The following is a 20,122-nucleotide window of genomic DNA, read 5'->3' on the forward strand; positions in this document are numbered from 1 at the left end:
AAAAAAAAAAAAAAAAAAAAAAAAAAAGAAAAAGGTGAAATGTCTTCTCACTATACATGGCCATGAGGGGGGCAAAGCCAATGAGTGACCCCAGTTTATCTGTATCACCAGCAAAGTTCTGGAATTTTCTGTTGGGCTCCTATGGTTGTCCGTCAACCTCTCCTTTGAAGAGGGCTGCTGAAGGTGTGTACACAGGGATATAAACTCATTTACTTCGGATCTTTCTTCATCTGGTCATTTTTGTTTCTTACTCTCCCTGATTATTAGTATTTCCTAGACGCTTACCACATACTGGTCTCAATCAGACCCAACTAGACTTGAAGAAAAAAAGAAATCAGGATATTAATGGAACACAGACTGAAATAATGAAATCAGTCCCATTCCCAAATGCAATGTATGCCATAGACTATTAATTTGTAAGAAAATCTATCAACCATTTACACATATGTTCACATCAAAGTCCATTTTCAGGTTATCATTAAGAAGAAATAAAACAAGTAGTTTTCAGTCTCCAAGATGCTCTCCCATAAGGAGCCAAGTTTCTGCAAAATGATAGGCAACTCTGCGCATCTAAGGGAAAGTCTGCGTTGGGGCTGGAAGATGAAAAAGCCTGCGAAGACAGGTCACCAAAAGCAATGAGCAAAGCAGAAGGCATGATGCTTTAGACACCAGCAAACTCTGAGGAGCAACTTAAAGCTTCTTCACATTGGAGAGCTACTCTCGTCCTCTGTGTCTTGAGATGCAACCTAGGGAATCAGAGAATGACTTTTTAAAAAAAATCCAGAAAGCCTAAGTAAGCTTAAGGTTCTTCTCTTCTGAAAAGCCACAAGAAGAAAAACAAATCTGGGATCAGAGCATCTCTATGGCTTCAGGGAGGATACTGGCTGTGCCCATGGTAGGTCCAGGCTCCTGGCCAAGAAGTAAGAAGTAAGACAGAAGACACATGGAACATACACTTCCTCTTCATTTCCACACAGAAATGTGTTCTCACCTTTTTTTCTTGAATCAGTTTTGGTTTCCTTTTTGACTTTTGCTAAAGACACAGCTACAAAGAATTCTCTCTTGCCGTGAGGTAAACAGTTGAGCAGAGGGTAGTGTGAGCTGGAACGAATGGGTGCACACATGATCCCCTGACTCCACCAAGAAGCTGCATCTCAGATTTCTATTTGTACAGACCCAGAATAAAAGCGCTAGAGCAGAGGAAGGGTTGTAACTATGCTTTTTGTGTTCCTCCAACTCATCTTCTCTCTGTCCCGAACACCCTGACAAACATAATCGCAGCTCCAATCACACAGTTTTCATTATGATCTTTCATCTAAAATATTCTCCTCCTTCCAGGAGAAGGCACTAGGGATACATTGAAAAGAAGACCCAGGATGGCAGATAGAATGATCATTGGAACCTAAAGCTTCCAATACAAACAAACAGAAATAATTGACTATGTTTTAAAAGAAATCCTATGGACCAGGACCAGAGATCAAACCCACAGAAGGAAGCAGGGAAACCAGAGCATTGCTCTCGGTGCTGGGTCTTCCATGGGAACCTGGCCTGAACAGCTCTATGTGATGGGCACTCTGCATGAAGCCAAGAGCTGGGACCAAGCTGCCTCTTATGAATGAGGGCTGGAGGAGTTCCCATAGCCAGGAATAGAAGCAGACTTACCACTTGAAGCTAAGACCCACCATGCATAATAAGACGCCTGAATTTTGGTCATCTTTGTGGCAGGAGAGTGTAACGTCCAGTTTAGAGCCAGAGACCTTAAAGGGCTAGGGTGAAAGCAGAATTAAAGCCTTCTTACAAGCTGGGGAAAATTCCCACAGATAAACAAGAATTACCAAGCAAGTGAAAAAGTCTAGCAACAAAGTTCAACAGATCCATTAAACAAAAATTCCCACATAAACGTACATATCATAGAACAATTTTCATTCATAAAATGAATATAATGTTCTCAAAGAAATGAAAGATGGACTACTGTCCGTGGAAAAAACAAAACAGAAAACAAGAGGTTATAAAAACAAGATACGTGCATATACCAAAAAAAAAAAAAAGTATCATTAGTTAAACTGATCACTGGACAGAGGTGAAGATAGAATCTTTAAGACAGAAGACAAAACTAAGAAGATATCACAGAAAGCATTATAGAATGATAAACTATTAGCAAACATAGAAAAAAGGCAAGAGACAGAGAATAGATCAAGCAATTCCAACTTAACATCAGATTCAGAAAGAAAGAATAGAAAGAATGGTTGAGAGACAGTGTTCAAATAAATGATGGCTCAGAATTTTCCAGAACTGAAAACAAGCCCTGATGTTTTCCATTGATGGATAGTTGGGAAGATTTAAAAAGAAAACAAACCCAAACTAGAGTCATTTTAGTGAAAATACATAATCTTGAGGTAAAGAGAAAATCTTAAAAGCTAGTAGAAAAACAGAAGACAGATTACTTACAAAAGAATGGCAATCATTTGATGATTCTCAAAAGTAATAACATGTAACCTAAGGCACTAGGGGCTTCAAGGTATTAAGTGAACATATAATTGTAAACCCATATTATGTAACACACAAACAAATCATCATTCATAAAAAAGTAAAAATTAAAAATAGTTTAGACTTTAAAAGTTTACTATTGACAAGGAACAATGAATTTAGAAGGAAAGTGATAAATGGTAAAATCATAACTTCCAAACTGGGGGTGGGGAAATAGAAGGAATGAAGTAAAAAAAAAAAAAAATCAATCTATCAGAATTTAGACAAATAGAAAAAATAAAGCAAGGGGAAAACCACACACACATATATATAGCATAAAATATGATCAAAACAATAACTTAATAATAAATAAGCAAGCATAGTAAGGATAAGTGGGTTCTCTCAGTTAAAAGAAAGAGACCTCAAATTAGATTTTTTTAAAATCCAGTTGTAAGTATTTACAAGATATAAACTTAAAACAATATTAAAACTTTGAATGTAAATACAGGGAAAATATTTCTAAGATAAATGCCTGTTCCCCTAAAAGGTGCTATAGCAATATTAATATAAGTCAAAAGAGAATTTAAGCTAAAATATAGGGCAGGTTAGATTTCAAATATTCAAGTGTTTTCTTTTCAACCTTCCATTAACCATTCCACTTTAGAGGAAATATCAGTAAGGAAGGAGCCAACAGTCATGCTTCACTTTCTGGATAACCACCTATTTTTTGGACAGGAATAGATGAGATGCATCTTGAATTGAAAGCTGATCTCTTTCTAACGTATTTATTTTCTCTAAAAAAGGGATAACCCAGGATTTCTTTTTGTGATGGAAATGATGAGTAAATGATAGGCTGGTTTTTGAAGTACTGAATCTTCTGGGTTTTGTTTCTGGAAACCAAAGAAATAAAAACCTATAATAAATCACAAAAGCCATATGATATTAATAATTAATAGTCCCAGAGTGCAGGCTGTGTGCCCATCACTGCACTGGGCACCTTAGAGGCATGACCTCATTTAATCCACTGTGAGACAGGCTTCCTTTCAATTCCACATCGCAGAGGAAAGTGGTGGGCTAGAAAAAGCAGAGCCGGGCTAGGAACCCAGATGAGGCTGACCTCTCAGTCGGGTACCTGCTTCCTGATCCACATTCACATCACCGACCCACACTTCTCCCTCTGGGATGGAGCTGAGAAGCAACTTAAAGCTTCTTCACATTGGAGAGCTACTCTCGTCCTCTGTGTCTTGAGATGCAACCTAGGGAATCGGAGAATGACTTTTTTAAAAAATCCAGAAAGCCTAAGTAAGCTTAAGGTTCTTCTCTTCTGAAAAGCCACAAGAAGAAAAACAAATCTGGGATCAGAGCATCTCTATGGCTTCAGGGAGGATACTGGCTGTGCCCATGGTAGGTCCAGGCTCCTGGCCAAGAAGTAACCAGTTGCAGCTGCAGGGGCCCTTGGGAGTGGGCAGGGCGGGGCAGACACTCAGACCCACAGCTGCTCAGCAAGGGGTGAGAGGGAGCTCCCACCCTGCCAGGGGACCCGCCTGGCCAGAGGCAGCCAGAGCCCTGTGTGGTTCCTAAGAGGCCAGGTGCCCGGCCCAGCCTCCAGAGAGGAGTGGTGACAGAAGTGCCTTAAAATGAAGCAGGGACAAAAGGGTGAGTCTCCGGGAGAATGTCACAGCTTTATTCTGCACCCGCCTCCTTTTCTGAAGAGCACTGTCCTGCTAGCTGGTTCTCAGGCACAGAATTGAAAGCTCAGTGAATCCTGATGAAACAGGAGGCTTGGGACCACAAAAGAAAACTCCACACACCACGTGTGAGCTGGTCCTCATTCCACATTCCTCCCAGCCTTGTGCGTTCTCACACATGGGCCTCCTGGAAGGAAAGAGGGGAAGCAGGCTCCCCTTTGATGTTTGAAGAAACACCAGGCAAGTGACTTCCCTCTAACAGACGGTCTCCAACGCGCAGGGATCAAGGCTATTTAGATGAGGGAACTCTTGTGACTTTCAGAAGATGGGATTGGTTTTCCTCAATAGCCAATGGAAAATTGGGAGCAGCAGAGCCAAGGATAATGGCCAAAGAGTACATGGAAAGGTGCTCAACATCACTAATCATCAGGGAAATGCAAATCAAAACCACAGTGAGATAGCACCTCACACCTGTGAGAATGGGTCTCATCAATATGACGAGAGATAACAAGTGTTGGCAAGGATATTGAGAAACTGGGACCCTTGTGCCATTGGTGGGAATGTAAATTGGGCAGCCACTATGGAAAACAGTGTGGAAGTTCCTCAAAAAATTAAAAATAGAACTACCATATGATCCAGGAATGCAGCTTCTGGGTATATAACTGAAAGAAATGAAGTCCTTATCTCAACGAGATATCTGCACCCCTGTGTTCATTGCAAAATTACTCACAAGGGCCAAGACATGGAAACAATCTAAGTATCTATTGATGGATATATGGATAAAGAATATATATATATATATATCAGCCTCAAAAGAAAAGGAAATCTTGACCTGTATGACAATGTGGATGAACCCAGAGGACATTATGCTAAATGAAATAAACCAGTCACCAAAGGACAGATACTACATGATTCCATTTACATGAGGTAGTCAAATTCATAGAAACAGAGAGTAGAATGGTGGTTTCCCGGGACTGGGGGGAGGGGAAAATGGGGGGTTGCCTTTCAACTGGTATAAAGTTCCAGTTGTACAAGACGAATAAGTTCTAGAGATCTTCTGTATAACATGGTACCCATAGTTCACACTACTGTATTGTACATCTAAAAATTTCTTTAAAGGGTAGATCTCACTTTAAGTGTTCTTACTGCAATTAAGAAAAAAAAAGAGAGAGACAGCTAGGTGGGAAATGTACAGGTCATCACTCTATGCTATTATATACCATGAGATACAAGCTTGTAGAAAAATGTGCATTTTCAAGTTTTAAATCTTGGGATAGCTTCAAAATGAAGAGGTCTCTCACCAAAAAGCTGATAGTTAAAAGTGGCCCCATATCTGTGTTTGGCATCTGATGGACTCACTTTGTTTTGTACTAATGCTTTATATGTGTTTCTAAATTAATATATCCATTGTTGCAGGAGGTCATATAACATTGCATTATGGAGGCCATGTGATTTCATTAATTTATTCAATAAGTATGGATTGAATACTCACTGGGTTCCATGCACCGGGCACACATACAGGAGATGGGGACATGGCGATGGATAGGCCATATCACAAGGCATGGTTCTAGCAGGGGAGACAGACAGACAGAATGCCTGTGTGAAGGAGGGCCCTGGAGCACAGCCCTGAGGAAGTCAAATAGTGGATGTCATGAAGCTCTGGGGGAAAATCATTCTGGGCAGAAGGTCTGACACCCACAAAGATTCTGAAATGGGAATGTACTTGGCCTATGACAAAGGGCAGGTAAGGATCCCGAAGGTAGGCTGTGGTAAAGCATTTTCATTTTATACCAAGAAAAATGAGGAGCCGTTGAACGGTTGTGATCAGAAGGAGATGTTTCCTGGTTTATATTTCAGAATGTAGTCGAGGCAGGCAGTGGTCAGCCATGGATGTATCATCCATCTATTCATTCACTTATTCATTCACTTAATATGTATTGAGCATTCACTATGTACTCAGCTATCAACCAGCTAATGATGGCGCAAATTAATGGCTTCTGTGGCTCCGTTTCCTTACCTATAAAATGGGCTCCCCTTTATAGGCCCTTCCTACTGTGAAATTTCTGTCTCTGGGAAGGGGCAGGCTCTCTGGCCTTAGTTATCTACGTCTGAGATGGGTCCACCCTGGATGTCTACCAGAGCAACACAATTTCTGGAAACCTGCCCATTGTTCATTTGGAGGTACATGAAACACATTGGGTCCTGGGTTTGTATTTGAAGAATAAAGTATAAACGCAGAAAACCATAATTCAAGAAGAGTCATGTACCACAATGTTCATTGCAGCTCTATTTACAATAGCCAGGACATAGAAGCAACCTAAGTGTCAGACAGATGAATGGATAAAGAAGATGTGGCACATATATACAATGGAATATTATTCAGACATAAAAAGAAATGAAATTGAGTTATTTGTAGTGAGGTGGATGGACCTAGAGTCTGTCATACAGAGTGAAGTAAGTCAGAAAGAGAAAAACAAATACCGTATGCTAACACATATATATATTGAATCTAAAAACAAAAAATGGTTCTGAAGAGCCCAGGGGCAGGACAGGAATAAAGACGCAGATGTAGAGAGTGGACTTGAGGACACAGGGACGGGGAAGGGTAAGCTGGGACGAAGTGAGAGAGAGGCATGGACATATATACACTACCAAATGTAAAATAGATAGCTAGTGAGAAGCAGCCACATAGCACAGGGAGATCAGCTCGGTGCTTTGTGACCACCTGGAGGGGTGGGATAGGGAGGGTGGGAGGGAGATGCAAGAGGGAAGAGATATGGGGACATATGTATAGCTGATTCACTTTGTTATAAAGCAGAAACTAACACACCATTGTAAAGCAGTTATACTTCAATAAAGATGTTAAAAACATTTTTAAAAATTAAAAAAAATAAAAAAGTATAAACGCAAAGGTCTAGGCCAACACGGCTCTCTAAAAAAGAACGTAGCAGAGTTTTGAGGCATATGAAGATGGGATTGATTGTCTCTAAGGGCAGTAGCGTAGAGTTGGGGAGAATTTTAAGTGAAGATACATTTAACCTCTGTGAAAATTAACGGGCAGCAAAGTCAGAAATTCCACAGGGGAACAGTTAGGTTCAAAGTAGAGGTAAAAACTTCCGATGGCAATGAAATTATGGGCTAAAACTGAGGTCAAAATGGCAGACATGTGGCCCCTCATATAAAGTGATAGTACTGTTTGCCTTCTACCCCGCATGTAAAGTGTACATCAATCATGGCAGCCGTGTTCGGTTTTTTTGTGTGTTTTTCTTTGTTATTTTTTTTGGTTGTTTTTTTTTTTTTGCGGTATGCGGGCCTCTCACTGTTGTGGCCTCTCCCGTTGCGGAGCACAGGCTCTGGACGCGCAGGCTCAGCGGCCATGGCTCACGGGCCCAGCCGCTCCCGCGGCACGTGGGATCTTCCCGGACCGGGGCACGAACCCGTGTCCCCTGCGTCGGCAGGCGGACTCTCAACCACTGCGCCACCAGGGAAGCCCCGTGTTCTGTTTTATAGGCACATCCTCTCAGCCCCAGCGAGCCGCAACGGGCACTGGGAGCTAAAATGCAGCTACAGCCAGCGATCGCGAGCAGAGTGTCCCTCTGGTGTGGAGGGGTTTAGCCAATTAGGTTGACCACAAGCCACTGACTTCAACGGTACCATTCTGTAACAAAAGACATTTTTTACGAAGAAACCAGTCATTGGAACAAGGGAGTCAGTCAGCACATTGGCTCTGGAGAAAGACAATCTGGCTGCACCATTGTGGGACTGAGGGAAATCCCTCAACATATCTGGGTCCCGGTGTCCTCATCTATCAAATGGGGCCATGCCACAACCCTCTCTCATAGTCGTTATGAGGAATAGATGAAATTACGTACATGAAGACTTTCGTGCTGTGTTTGGCACGTGACAAATGCTCTTAGGTATAAGCCACCAACATATATAATTAGTCATAATAGAAGCTTTTCTCCTGAGCCCAAGGACTGTGCTTATATGGTGTCCCAGACACTTACGGGAGTCAGGTTCCTTCATGGAGTTACAGGAAAGTACTTTAGCTCTTCTGCAGGCACAGTTTAACTCTCTGCTTTCTGTTTGAGATGTCATCAGCCGGCGTCCAAAGAAATCTAGCAGGGAGAACTTTATTATCTCAGGGACTTTTCCATGTTTCCAGGTGTAGCTCAAACCTTCTTGGCAGACACACTGATTTTGTAAATACTGTGATGAGGTATCCACTTCTCCTAGGCAGAATCACCTGAAACAAGATGACAAGACTGACCTATATATCAGAATGTCACGGACAGAGGTATTCTTAGAATCTGTCAGACTCCATACATGTATTATTTATCTCACTGTAATAACATAGCAATACGAAGAGAATGCCAACACAGTGACCTGTAATGCAGATGACTCCACAAACATTTCCATGTTCAAAGTCTGTAGGGTCAGTGCACAGTGACTCTGTGGGCTGAGTTTCACAGGAAGGAAGGGTGTAATCAGAGAGAGATTTGGGGTGAACATGGAACTAAACAAAGAAGAGTAATTTGAATGGAATGTTTGAAAGGATCAGCTAATCCATTTCACCACCGGGTTGGGCTTGCCCAAGGCATAGCGATTTTTGAACTCCATCGGTTACGATACTCTGCTTCTATCCCCATATGAAGGGTCATTTTGCCAGTGGGTCTGAAGTCTTTGAAGTCCTTTGGTTACTATTCCATGTCCCCATTCATTCCTCCCATGGGCACTGGTATGTTTTCTAGTAACTCATTCTTTCTTTGCTAGTCTATTTCCTCATCGCCCCCTCTGGATGGACTTGTTTTCTCTTTAGTCACGTTAATAGCATGAGTCAGGTAAAGAGTTAGTGAGGATGACAGCAAGGCAACATCTTTTTCTTGAAGATGCTCATATAATCTTGGAATCATTCTATGTTCTTTTATTTTCTGATGACAGTTTAATTCCAGTGATTTCCAAGTTATTACAAGAAGATGTATAGAACCCTTCCAGTACTGACAATAAAAACTCATCCCTCTGGGGTCTTCCTACATTTTATTTTGCCTGGTTCATTCTCGTCTCATATCCTGTTGATATCCTCCTTATTCTTTTTCCACATCTCATGTGGCACAAGGTCATATTTCTCAACAGGGCACCTTTGGGCTAGAAATGGGAAAGAGATCTTTGCCCCTCTCCAGCCCTTTCCCACATATGAGCTGCAATGACCTCCCCAAGGGGATCTGACATAGAAAAGAGCAAATGATGTTCCTCAAAGCAGCAAGTATCAATTAGAGTTTTGTTTTAGACAAAAAAAAAGTTAATTTAGGATTGAGACTCCAGCCTTATGCTGACAAACTTTGCATTTTATCAAGTTAATAAATGAATTAGTCATGCAAGAATGGAGGAGTGTAACAAAGATATCTGTCCATGCCAGTAAAGGTTCTGCTGATCCCAAAGAGAATGAGGTTCGTGTCAGAGGACATGCAAAGTCATCACAAATATACTTCGCATTTGTGTTTCCAGCTTAATTGCTCATGGCTAAACGGAAAATAATAGAAATGGGGTTTTGTTTACATAAAGCGTGAAACTTTGTCCTGGGAACTTTTGTCCTCCAAATAATTCCCAGCAATGTAGTCTTTGGAAGGTGCCCGACCATGTGGAGTTTTAACAGGAAGAGCAAAGAGAACCAATGCAGAGGTTAAGAAAATGTCACAATGCCAGTGGATATGAGTGATTTCCTCTTTATAGTATCAAAGCAGGAGGAGATGTAACTGCTCCAGTGAAGATATAGATGCTCTTTTCACGTTGTCAGTATCTTTCCTTTTGAAGGAAAGACTTTATTGTCCAGGTAAATCCAGTCCAAAACTCCATGGCTCAACGCTAGAGTACCAGGGAATGCTGTCTACTGAAAAACAGTGTCTTCTGGAAAAGTCCACTTCACAGCACTGTACGTACTGTCGGTTTTGGAAATGATGTAATAAACCTACCGAAAAGAACACCCTCTGCCAATGCAGTTGTGTATGTAAAATCATCTAGCTGCTCTGCTCTTACTCATGAACATAAGCTTTGGGCCATGCTCATTAGGGGTAAGGTTACCAGGTGGGTATTTAGAGCTGTCTTCAGGTCAAACCCATGGCTGCCTGTTCTCCTCATTTTCCTCTGATGCCCTGGATCACTTTCTCTCCCACACACCCTTAATTTTCTTGGCTCTCTTTAGGTTCTGCTTCCAACCTGCTTGGGACATTTTCATTTCCTCTCCTTCTCCTGTCGATTTCTTAGTAAGCCATTCCCAAGCTCCTTTCCCCCATTGCTTCTCTCTCGGTTAACCCTTTGCCCACTTTCCTCTTCCATCAATAACCACAAACATTTCTGCCCTCCAAGTAACCCAGATCAACTATCTACTAATCACCAGGGCACAAAAGTGCTTTCCTGATGTTGTCAGGGATTTAGCTTCCCAGGTAATCCCACCCTCCCTCACCTACCTAGAGTTCACAGAAAAAGATTTCAAAATGAGGCTTTTGGAAACCAGGTGCAGTAAGATGTGCAGGGGGCTTGGGATCAGTCAGAGATGAGTCCTGTAAAAGACAAACACAATATTGTAAAGCAGCTATACTCCAATAAACTTTTAAAAAATCTATTATATCAAGAAAAGACAAATGGAGACATATTAAACATTTTAAAAGTTTATTTGAGCAAAAATTGATTCAAATTGGGTGGCACCAGATCAGAAGGGGTTATGTGCTCTACCAGCAGGAGCTGGGGAAGATTTCTATAGAGAAAAGGTAGAAGCAAAGCAAGGAAACTATGTGATTGGCTGTAGCTTAAGCAGTTGCATTCTTTCGGAAAGGCTAGTTGGATGTTTGTGACTGGCTGTCCTAAGGTTTTGATTTCTTAATCTTGAGGCCTTCACACTTAGATCTGGGTTTGCTGAGGAAGGTAGGCTGCTGAGGCATTAGAGCCACCTGAGCCTCATGGCCTCCTTGTTTCATTTATTTAACGATTCCCTTCATTTGGTGATCCTCTCAGACGTGAGGGACCAGTCAAAAAGCTGTGTCACTCTCAGTCACCATTGGGGTTAAGCAGTCTTGTCTCATCATGAAAATCAGAGGTTACGATGTCAGGTTTGTGGAAGAATGGTTTTTGCTGTTCATCTTGTTTGTTTCTCCAAGTGAAGTGAGACCATCTGATGTACAGCTGATGGCTACGAACGCGTATCCCTGAGAGCATACAGTGCACCAGGGAGACTACAGTGGTGACTATCGAGAGAATGATAGCAAGAGATTGGAGTATGTTCCGTAGTCAGGGCCCCCAGGAAGCAAACCAGTTGGTTTCAAATACACCAACGAATTTATCAAAAGGAACATCAACCTGTTTTAGCCATGTGAATCATTCGCCAATGCCTTGTACTTGCTACAATACAAGAGGTATTGATCCAGCTACAGCAGGAGGTATTTGCTGTGGCACAGGCTTTTCCTTCTTGAGCCAATACGTGATCTAAAGCAGTTCTATTATCTAAACACCCCTCAACAAGAAAGCCTAGGGACCTTGGTTGTGCAGCTATGACCTTAGCAGTCCATTCAGTGGTAGTTGCCAGAGTTAAGGAGCGTTATCTTCTCAGGCATTGATACAGAGAAAAGGCAAGTAGTGAAAAGGCAAAAGAAATAAAGGTTTCATATTGGAGATGAAGATCTTGGTCTGTGATCTTGGGAGAGCTGTCCACCTCAAGGCGTCATCTGCTTCTGGGGAGGAACCTCCCTGGTCCATTTTAATTTTAGATCTCCACCTGGTGTGCAGTTCCAAGAGTATGGAGGAGCCCTTCTTAACTGGGATATGTGGATCAAGGTTCCGGGCCCTGAAGTTTGGCTGCCATCTGGGTAGCGGCCCGGTATGGTCCCTTCCAACGAGTTTCAAGTGCAGTCTTTGTTCTTTTGTGATTCTAAGTCCAAAGGGTGGGAGAAATTCAGAGATATTAGTTTGGAGAGTTGTAGTCAGATATTTGAGAAAACAAGAAGAATTCAGGATCCAATCCAGTTTACCAGTAGATAACAAAAATCTCAAAGATGGTGAAGAGGACTAGAGTTTAATACCCACAGGCGTTGCTATATTTTTAAATCAAAATACGATTTTTCTCTCTATAGTTTCTCCCATTTCTATAAAGGTTAATCAAAGTAAGACTAATTTGTTTGCACTATAAGTCTAGTTTTATTAAACTGGGCCTGATGATTTACATAAGTGCAGCAAGAATAGCGATTGACCCCATAGGCTCTCTTTAAGTTAGTTTTGCTGGACCTTTTCATAAGGAATCCCTTATGTGCTTTTTTTTTTTTTTTTTTTTGCGGTACGCGGGCCTCTCACTGCTGTGGCCCACCCCTGCATCGGCAGGCGGACTCTCAACCACTGCGCCACCAGGGAAGCCCCCTTATGGGCTTTTAAAGGCCTCTCTAGGCTACGGAGCCAAGCTAAAGACTTATCGTCAGACTTTGCTGGGAATCTCTATAGATTTGGGTGAATTGGTGAATTGCTCCCTTTTTGTGGGCCCCTAATTTGCTCTTACTCTTGGGGCTGCCAGGAAGTGACCTTATTGCTCACCTGGCAGGGCTTGGAACCTTGTCAACAAGATACCAGATGATTTTTCCAAGGGGCTTTATTGGTTCTATAAGGTCAACCTTAGTTCCTTTAAAACTGTCTGATCAGATTTGATTTTGTGCACATCACTCTCGAAGATGACATTCTAGTCAAAGCCTTGGTAATATAACCAATGTTTCCAGTTGTGTCCTGTTATAAGGAGAACAGGACACAATGTTGAACTTAGGCCAGTAACTATATTGCCATGAAAATCAGAACACTCAATATTTTTTCAAATTCTGGAGGGATCAGATAGGGAGAAAAAGTAAATGTTTCAATTCTGTTTACAAATATGTAATTTACCAAATTGCTGTTAAGTCATAGATAGTTTCAGAGAAAAGATTTTCTTAAACCTGGAAAACCAAAACATTAAAGAGTCAGCAATGTTTCAAACAAAAAGTCATTAAAAATTATAATCATCCACATCAGTTTATTCAACCTCATGTTATTAATTCTTATTTTGCTTGAATCCAGTTTTTCCATCAGAGTTTTGGAAATTCTTACCCAATTCAGTGGTCTGATCTTAAAGTTATCAGCAACCTGTATTCTAGAGTACTTGTCAGAGTCTTTTCCATGAATCTCTCTGAAGACAAAGCACTTTTGCAAGTATCAGAGTAAAACAATAACTGTCTGTGAATAACAAAACAACTTGAGAAAATGACCTGTTTGGGACTTCCCTTCTGGCGCAGTGGTTAAGAATCTGCCTGCCAATGCAGGGGACACGGGTTACAGCCCTGATCCGGGAAGACCCCACATGCCGCGGAGCAACTAAGCCCACGTGTCACAACTACTGAGCCTGCGTGCCTAGAGCCCGTGCTCCGCAACAAGAGAAGCCACCGCAGTGAGAAGCCCGCGCACCGCAACGAAGAGTAGCCCCTGCTCGCCAAAACTAGAGAAAGCCTGAGCGCAGCAACGAAGAGCCAACACAGCCAAAATTAAATAAATAAACAAATTTTTTAAATGGTCTGTGGTTAAAGACCTGATGAGAGTTTATTTGATAAGAAAATTTAGTTCTTTCTGTGGCATACAACAGTTTAGGATAATAATTGGACAATAAAGAAACTGGAAAATTTCTATTAACTTCTATTTCTGGAATACCTGTATTAGTAACATATATCCATATATATTTAACCTAAGATGGTTTATCATCACTTCTTATTTGATAATGCTTCCCATGTAATTTAGCATGAATAGCTATCATGTAACTTAATTTAGTAGAACTTTAAGTTTTCAAGTTACCAGAAAGATTTCAGTAACTATTTTTAAGGTGACATACCATAAAACATAATTATTGTTGAAAATTTTATCTTATTTACACCTATTTAATTTATATAATTTTTAAATTTATTTATTTGTTCTTAACAATTATGTTTAGCTAATTCTTGAAAATTTCACTATACATTAAATAGCTAACCATCATCTTAAGTTATTTTTTTGCTGACAAATTTTGAAATAGAGATAACATGAGCTTATGTGACTTTTAGTAAACCCAGTAGAATAAAGTTTGTATGTCTACACTATATTTAATATTGATAACTCTGAAGTGCTTATTTTAACTAAACCAACAAAACTTAAACTAGCTTTTATTTACTGAATATTATCCTAGATCATGTGAACTTGAAAAATATTTGCGTTAGTTTCTATATTTCTGAGAAAACTTTACAAGCATTTATTTTTCTTTAAACCAATTAAATAGAGCTCTTTTACAAATTAAGTTTGGCAATACCATTTGGCGGTAGAAAGTCACATGTGTACAACACACATATATAGATATACATAAACATACAGACAGATGTAAACAGAAATATTATAGCTTTCATTTTTAAACTTTAGCCATGAGATAGACAAGATAGTACAAAACTTACTAGGTTACTTACTGCTCATTACTTGCTCCCCCAGGGCTGTCAGGGTCTCCTTCAGATCCCTCTTGACACCAGAACTATTATGTGATAAATGGAGACATATTAAAATTTTTAAATTTTTTTTTAACAAATTGATTTTAATTGGAAGTGCCAAACCAGAAGTAATTAGCAACACTCCACCAGCAGGAGTTGGAGGAAGGACTTTACAGAGAAGAGGAGGCAGTAAAACAAATACATGATTTGATTGGATTTAGCTTACGTGGTTGACTTAGTTAGGAAAGCCCAGTTGGCTGTCGGTGATGGATGGCCCTTAGGTTTTGATTTCTTAACCTTGAGACAGTTCAGGCTTAGACTTTAGTTTGCTTATGTAGGCAGATAAGGTATTACAACCACCTCAGTCTAATGGCTTTTTTTTAAAATTAACAGTCTGAATCTTCGGTAAACCTGTTCCCTCGTAAAAACAAAAACCAAGGTGAACGGGGAAAATGGGTTCGGCAACATGACCTCAGAATTGTGAGAGTTGATCCTACATATATAACCTTGTCTAGTCCGTGCCGAGCATACAGCAAATGCTCAGCAGTTATTTGTTTTCTCGCCTTTAATGTCAATCACTAAACTTTGAAGCAGAACTTTGCTACTTCTCATTTATTATAACTTTTCCACCGCTTGCTACTGTGTGTCTACACGTCTTATACAAAGACGTGTAGATTTTTCCTTATTTTAATAAGAGTTTTGTACCCTCTCCCAAGTAACCACTCATTGTGCAGTGCATTCAACAAATACCTTACATTTCTAAACTGCCTAGTGTATGACTCATGAGTCCTATTTTGTGTGTCTTGGTCCAACACAGGCACAAAATTAGCCATGTTTCAAAGAAAGCTGTAACTTCGTAGGAGAAAGCAGTGAGGACCCCGGGCCTGGGCTGGGTGGAAACACACCTGGCATCCCCGCCGTTGTGCTCATTCCCGCCCCCAGTTCACACTGCATCTTGCTGTATTTGCAGGGGAGGGGAATGGGGCACGCGGGATTAGGAGTTTCTTGGGAAATAATTTAAACCTTGTCCATAAGTAGACTTCAGACCATTCATGGTCCTTTATAATTTATCACGTTCTTACTCCCACCCGTCCCCCTTCCACGGTCCTTAGGGTCCATTCCATCCTGTTATCACCACCACCTGGGAGGCAGGTACTCCAAGACTATCAGGTAGAAAATGGAGGCAAGTCAGACAATGTGCCCCCGCTGGGACTTGAACTCAGGCAGTTACAGTTGAGAGCGTCTGCCTTACTCTCTTGAACTGTGGAGTCTCATAGAGGTCCACAGAAGCTAAATGATAATGGGACCCTGAAGGAGTCCGGAGATCAATTCTATCCTGGGGGGAAGGAATGAGGGGTGATTAGCTATGACCAGCAGGGCCTAAGGTTGGGAGGAGAACAGGTGTCCCCGTTGGTATTGGGGTGTTTGGTACCTGCTTCCAGGCCGATCCAGGCTCACTGCTCCCCACCACAACCCCCCAGTGCAAAAGCCCCAGCCTGGCAGCGGACGTGGACTTGGAAGGGAGCCCTGACTCTGCGGCCAATGGGCTTCCTAGGCCCCTGGGTGTCCTATTGAAAATGCAGCCGGTTGTCCAGCTGTGCTCCCACCAGCAGGGTTTGAAAAAACCTGATTCCTCCTAACCAGACTGGAGACCATCAGGTGTTTTCTTTTCTGACAAGGTAGCGTAGGAAAGATATTCTCTTACAGTTTGACTTTGTATTTACCTGTTTGCTGGGAAGGAAAAATATTTTTCTATATGTTTATTGACCATTTTTTCTCTCCTCTGAATTTCCTGTTTATAACCTCTGCCCCCCCCCTTTTTTTTTTTCATTTATTCTCCTGTTCTTTTTGCCTTTTCCTTGTCGATCTGGAAGAGTTCTTTATATAATTCTTGATCATAATCCAGAAACTTAATATACGTTGTTATATACGTTATATAACGTTATATAACACCTTGTTATATACGTTGCAAGGATTTTCTCCCTGATGATCATTTATATTTCAGTTTAGTTCAATATGTCCTGTTTGGATGGGGGGAGTTCAAACAAGCTAAACTTCCTTCAGCAGGGGAGAATCCAGTTAAATTACATGACCTCCTTTCTGTGGCCTGCTCAACAGTGGATTAAAGGCATGAAGTGAATCTATTCTTAATTAATATGGAAGCATACCCCCAATATATTGTTGTTGAAAAGGCAGGTTACAGAATGAGAGCTCAGTATTTACTGTTGACTAAAAATACATATATACAAATAACAATACTACACATTTCCTGTGACTGTGTAAATAGAGAGAGATAGAGAAACAGAGACAGAGAGTCAGAAAGAGACACACAGAGAGAGAGATTAGGAACAGAGCCTGGAATAGACATCTATCTATCTACCTATATCTATATCTATAGATAGGTATCATATATTATTTTATTAATTAATTTATTTATTTATAAGAGTATAAATATATTCCTATGAGTATTCCATGAGTATATTTTCTGGAAATATATACAAAAATTGAAAATCATGGTTGCTTCTGTGGAGAAGGTTGAGACCTGGGGTTTTCAGGGCTTCTGCCTTATCTATGATATTTAAAAATTTTATAAGAATATTTTTCATGAACTTCAGGTAATTTAAATTAACTTTAAAATGAAACAGGAAAGGCGTGGACTAAGTCATACAGAGACAAATACTGTATGATCTCACATATATGTGGAATCTAAAAAAGTCGAAGTCATGGGAACAGAGACTGGGATGGCGGCTGCCAGGGCAGGGGAGGGGGCGTCAGGGTGGAGGGAAGGGCGTAGATGTCAGTCAGAAAGTACAGACTTCTGGTATAGGACGAATGAGTTCGGTGGACGTAGTGTACAGCACGGTGACTACAGTTAACACTACTGTATCTTATACTTGAACATTTCTAAGAGGGTAGATCTTAAATGTTCTCACACACACACACACACACACACAAGGTAACTATGTGAGGAATACTTATTGTAATCATTTTACAATATATATGTGTATCAAATCATCACATTGGGGCTTCCCTGGTGGCACAGTGGTTAAGAATCCCCCTGCCAATGCAGGGGACACAGGTTCGAGCCCTGGTCCGGGAAGATCCCACATGCCGTGTAGCAACTAAGCCCGTGCGCCACAACTACTGAGCCTGTGCTCTAGAGCCCGCAAGCCATAACTACTGGGCCCATGTGCCACAACTACCGAAGCCCACGCACCTAGAGCCCGTGCCCTGCAACAAGAGACGCCACCGCGGTGAGAAGCCCACGCACCACAACGAAGAGTAGCCCCCGCTCACCGCAACTAGAGAAAGCCCACACGCAGCAACAAAGACCCAACACAGCCAAAAATATATAAATTTATTACCAAAAAATCATCAGGTTGTACACCTTAAACTTACACAGTGTTGTATGTCAAATTATATCTCAGTAAAGCTGGGGTGGGGGAAGGAAACAGAAGGGGAAGTCATTTCCATATTAGCAGTAGAAAAGTTGGAAAAGGAAACTTACAAAACTATGCACACCAGAGAGCGGCTAAGGGTGATAATACTAACAATAATGTAAACAACAGCAACATAAAACAGCAAACGCTTACATAGCCCTCACTGTGGCGCCCAGCACTGTTCCAATCGCTTTGCACTACTATCTCAGCTAACCCTCACAAAAGTTTGATTCTTTCTCTTAATTTTTTAAATTAATTAATTAATTTATTTTTGGCTGCATTGGGTCTTCCTTGCGGTGTGCGCTCTTCTCACTGCAGTGGTTTCTCTTGTTGCAGAACACAGGCTCTAGGTGCACAGGCTTCAGTAGTTGTGGCACGTGGGCTCAGTAGTTGTGGCTCCCGGGCTCTAGAGCGCAGGCTCAGTAGTTGTGGCGCACGGGCTCAGTTACTCCGTGGCATGTGGGATCTTCCCGGACCAGGGCTGGAACCGGTGTCCCCTGCACTGGCAGGCGGATTCTTAACCTCTGCGCCGCCAGGGAAGCCCCAGTGTTATTATTTCTGACACACACTCAGGCTCCCCCATCCCGCCTTCGATCACAAACTCTCATCAAAGAGTTTTCCCTTAACAAGATAAAACCTCCTTAGAGGAATTCTAGCAGATGAAATTTTCTCCATCTCTTAAGTCTAGCTGTGGTTTGCAACTTCCGTAAGCCTTTAAGGCACTGCAGGGGCCACGTGACCATGGGGGCAGCTGATGGGACTGCAAAAAGCACTGAAGATCCACTCCTCCTTTTGTCTGACGGGGGCTGCCTCCCTCCTGCTGCAGACTTCTACCCAGGCTCTGTTCTGCTCTGCCACCTCTACTGCCCAGCCCACAGATGGAGAAATTCAGCCCAATGTACGTACACTTTCTCCCGAGTCTCTGTGCAACCTTGAGAAAAGGAAAGAGCTTCTCATAAGCCCTGAACTAGGCGACTGGCACCCTCTAGGTTCCTTTCCTTTACCTCCACGGGCTCGGCGGAAAGTGTGTTTTCTGTGGGGCAACGACAGTGTCAGTGTGGTCAGGCATAGAGCATGGTCACTGCTGTTATGACAGAAAATGTAGTAGACCCTGCCCCCTGCATTGGACACTGTAGGCCTCACCTGCTGGGATGCAGGACCCAGGGAACCCCCTGCTGTATCCCACAGGGATGCTGTGTCCATACTTGAGTAGACATCATCTTTCTAGTGTTTGAAGGGGTTGAATAAAGATCTTGGGGCACAGATTTTCGGCATGAGGCCAAGAGCTCTTTTCTTTAACTGGAAAAATATATTTTCCTAATTTTGTTTGCAAATTCCACAACTCAGATTTCTTTCTTTCTTTTTAACAAAATCTCTCAAGACAGATGGAAATGCGGTAACAAGCATGTAGAGGGAGGGTGGAGAAGCAATCAGCCGTTCATAAGTCCCTCCTTTGCACCAGACACTGCATTGGACGCATTGTATGTTACAGCTCTTTCAGCTAATACAGTCTTTACTCTTGGTTTCCAGATGAGGAAGTTAGGGCAAAATGACTTAAATTACATTCCCATTCTTCATGGTGTTTCACCTGTTATGGGCCTTTGCCCACCTCTGTTGACATTGCCAAGGGTCTGTGTTTCAGGATTCTCTTTGTAGACCTTCCTTAGTTCTGAGAGCAGGCTGCTGGGGGCTGGATGGCAACCTTGTTCCCAACTAAGGGTTCCCTGAGCAACTTTAGATCTTCTTTGGCAGATGGAACTCTATTTGCATCACTATGTTTTACACACCACAGGTTACAGAAATGAAGGGAAGAAAACGAATACTTCCAAGGTTGTCTTCAAGGGTTGGAGGAACGGCAGAAGTGAGAGTAACAAAAGAAAACAGTAGGTTGCAATGGTGAAAGGACAAGTCTGGCTGTGGGTCCCTGACGACTAGGATGACAGTGGGGCTGGAGACCTGTGGAAGGAACAGTCTGTGAATTCAAAAGGCTTAGTTCCAGGTAACCAGCCCTACTAGGAGCTGAGTG

This window comes from Neophocaena asiaeorientalis, unplaced genomic scaffold (genome assembly GCF_003031525.2).
Source record: "Neophocaena asiaeorientalis asiaeorientalis breed wild unplaced genomic scaffold, Neophocaena_asiaeorientalis_V1.1 scaffold56, whole genome shotgun sequence".
In the NCBI taxonomy this organism is placed as follows: domain Eukaryota; kingdom Metazoa; phylum Chordata; class Mammalia; order Artiodactyla; family Phocoenidae; genus Neophocaena; species Neophocaena asiaeorientalis.